The sequence below is a fragment of the Dipodomys merriami genome, unplaced genomic scaffold, assembly GCF_024711535.1.
Source record: "Dipodomys merriami isolate MVZ:Mamm:240054 unplaced genomic scaffold, mDipMer1.0.p SCAF_1, whole genome shotgun sequence".
Classification (NCBI taxonomy): Eukaryota; Metazoa; Chordata; class Mammalia; order Rodentia; family Heteromyidae; genus Dipodomys; species Dipodomys merriami.
The window spans coordinates 27,312,914-27,316,478 of NW_027202270.1; the positions used below are offsets into that span (position 1 = coordinate 27,312,914).

A 3,565-nucleotide genomic window follows, 5' to 3' on the forward strand; every position below is an offset into this window, starting at 1 on the left:
CCATCTTCGTATGAATGGGTCCTAGTATTTCCTCAGCTCCTATCTGAGGTTGCTGCTTCTAGAGGGAAAGTTCAGGAAGATTGGGAAGGTGGAGGATGTTAGCAACCAGACTGCCCCTAACCACATGTAAGACACAGTCACTGCTCTAGTTCATAGCCAGGAGTCTGTTCTTCGGTCCCTTCCTCACTAGTTCTGACTGTGTTGTGTCCTTATCAAATTTTTGCCACTTTGAGTTATTATTACAATGATAGAGTTTAAGCAAACATTACCTATATGGATATGGGAAAAGTGAATCATTCTTAGTATTATAAAAGTAAAAGTTCAGGGGCTGGGAAGGTGGCTCAGTGGTAGAGCGCTGGCCTTGCATGCCAGAGGCCCTGGGTTCGATTCCTCAGCACCACATAAGCAAAAAGAAAAAAGCCAGAAGTGGCACTGTGGCTCAAGTGGTAGAGCGCTAGCCTTGAGCTGAAGAGCTGAGGGACAGCGCCCAGGCCCAGAGTTCAGGCCCCATGACCGGACCCAAAAAAAAAAAAAAAAAAAAAAAAGTAAAAGTTCAGACTGAGAGCATGAGTTTAGACTCCAATACCATAAAGGAGGAAAAGAGAAGGAGAAGGAGAAAGGGAAGGGAAAGGAGAAAGAGAAGGAGAAGGAAAAGGAGGAGGAAGAGGAAGAAGGAGGAGGAAGAGGAGGAGGAGGAGAAGGAAGAGAAGAAGAAGAAGAAGAAGAAGAAGAAGAAGAAGAAGAAGAAGAAGAAGAAGAAGAAGAAGAAGAAGAAGAAGAAGAAGAAGAGGAGGAGGAGGAGGAGGAGGAGGAGGAGGACGAAGAGGTGGAAGAGAAGTTTAACATTTTGGAAAATTTTCTATTAATAAGCATAGGTGATATATTTATAAAATATATTAAAAATTTCTGGAAGGCTCTATATTCAGATTGCCTCATGAACATAGTTAAGCTTCTTTATTGTAAAAAGCTAGAAGCAAGAAACTGTAGAAGATATATGATAGGTGTGGTTCATAAGATAGCACAGGCCCACCCCAGTGGATTAGACAAGACTTTACAAACAGTGACCAATGGCGCTGGGAAGGTGGCTCAGTGGTAGAGTGCTTGCCTTGAATGCATGAGGCCCTGGGTTCGATTCCTCAGCACCACATAAGCAGAAAAAGTCAGAAGTTGGGCTGAGGCTTAAGTGGTAGAGCGCTGGTCTACAGCTGAAGAGGTGGGGGACAGTGACCAGGCCCAGAGTTCAGACCCCACAACCGACAAAAAAACCAAACAAACACAAAACAAAACAAAACAGTGACCAAGGAGAAAACACCATGCTTCTGCTGTGTGGGCAGCCTTGCGTGCAGGATTGAAATTAAATAAAATGCTTCCGAAAATGTGGTGCCTGGTCAAAGGCCAGGGTGGCACTGGCCTCACCTGGTGCTGATCCCTGAATCCAGCCCATTGGACCCAATCAGAAGCTGAGTTCCCCAAATGATCCACATGTACATTAAAATGGGAGCCGAATGGTCTAATCTGTACAGACAATATTTAAAAACTTTTCTTTGCAGGCTCTGGTGGCTCAAACCTGTAGTCCTAGCTACTCAGTAAACTAAGATCTGAGGCCTGCAGTTTGAAGCCAGCCTGGACAGGAAAGTCCATGAGAATTTTATCTCCAGTTAACCACCAAAATACCAGATGTGGAGCTCAGGTGGCATAGCACTTGCCTTGAGCAAAAAAGCTCAGGGACAATGCCCAGGTCCTGAGTTCAAGCCCCAATACAAATTTAACTCTTTTTTGGGTGGGTGGGGGGACTGGTTCTGGGGCTTGAGCATTGTCCTTGAACCTCTTTGTGCTTAAGGCTAGTAGGCTCGTGCTCTACCACAGCGCTACTTTCAGATTTTTCTGAGTAGTTTATTGGAGATAAGAGTCTCACAAACTTTTCTACCTGAGCTGGATTCGAACCAAGATCCTCAGATCTCAGCCTCTGAGTAAGTAGCTAGCATTTTTTTTTATTAATTTAATTTTATTTGTGAACATACTGTACAGAGGAGTTACAATTACATGGGCAGGATAATGCGTACATTTCTTACCAAGCATTGCAGCCTCCTCCTTTGTTTACCCTTCACATCCCTTCCCAGCCTCCCCCCTCCCCCCCAGTAGCTAGGATTATAGGTGTGAGCCACCGTTGGCCTGCCAAACTTATCTTTAAAAAAAAAGAGTTTGCCGGCATTGGTGGCTCATGCCTGTAATCCTAGCTACTCAGGAGGCAGAGATCTGAGGATCTCAGTTCAAAGCCAGCCCAGTCAGGAAACTCCGTGAGACTCTTATCTCCAATAAACCACTCAGAAAACCAGAAGTGGCACTGTGGCTGAAGTGGTAGAGCAGTAGCCTTGAGCTGAAGAGCTGAGGGACAGCTCCCAGGCCCAGAGTTCAAGCCCCACAACCAACAACAACAACAACAAAAAAAGAGTTTTAGGTGCAACACTGAGTAGAAAGAACAGGAGAGTTCCCATATACTCCTACTCCGCCTACCCCCCCCCCCCCCCTCCAACCACTGTCAACTGTTGTATCAGAATAGCACACCATTACCACGGGTAATGAGCCTACATTTTTCAACCCCTTCTCCCCCCCGGTTTATGTTCTTTCTTGGTTTTCCTACGTCCTGTTGGTAGACAAACAAGTTATGACGCGTATCTTCCATTAAATGTTGTTTCACTGCCCTGAAAGTCTTCTATGTGCCATCTATGCCACCATCCTCTCCTCTATGTATTATTTTGTAATGCTACAACTTTAACTTGCATTCTCACTCAGTAATCTGTTAGTGGGGTAAAGAGCTTGTGTTATGTGAATAGCCTCGAGCTCAGGAGGGAATTGTTGAGGAGGGAATAAAACAGAGAAGGAAACCAGTGAAGATATACTGTGGCTGTCAGAACAATGGTCACCTAAAAACACCTACGTCCAAATCCCTGGGAACTATGTCAGTCTTGGGGATCTGACAATGTGGAATTAATTAAGGTTGCTAACCAACGGATTGGAATATAGGGCAAGTGTCTTAGATGATAGCATCTAGATGGATGAGGGTTAGTCAGCAAAGTCCTTACAGGTGATTAGAGGGAGGCTGAAGTTCTGGGAGAGATCATGGCTGGCTCTGGAGGGTGGGGCTTGGGTCAGGAACCTCTGGAAGTAAGGGGGTGGGGGAGGAAAAGGATTCTTTGTTATGACCTCAGAAAGGCCTGCTGATACCTATGTAGCCCAATGAGACCCAGCTCAGAACTGTAAGGTTGTACATGGGTGGGTGTATTGTTTCACAGCATTGGGTGGGTGGGCCGTAATTCCTGAGGTAAAAGCAATGATCACACTTTTGTGAACTCGTCATTTTGCTCCCTGACAAGGTCAGTTATTCACATGCACAGGTAAGTCTTCACCGCATTCCCGGGAAAATGGGGTGGTTTGATATCTTGAGCTTGAATGAAACACATGACTCTAGAGGTAATATGTCTCTGCTAATTTGGAAGGCATTGTCAGACCCTACATGTCCCCAGATTCCCATTCATCTCATTGCTAGCCACTAAGCAAGCCTGCC

The 3,565-nt window shown here is 45.4% G+C and overlaps 1 non-coding gene across 1 annotated transcript; it reads left to right on the top strand.

Annotated features, from left to right (window-relative positions):
• Nucleotides 1–335: 335 nt before the first annotated feature.
• Nucleotides 336–400, top strand: Trnaa-ugc (transfer RNA alanine (anticodon UGC)). The gene has a single exon. It is a non-coding gene; the product is annotated as a tRNA-Ala (tRNA).
• Nucleotides 401–3,565: the final 3,165 nt, after the last annotated feature.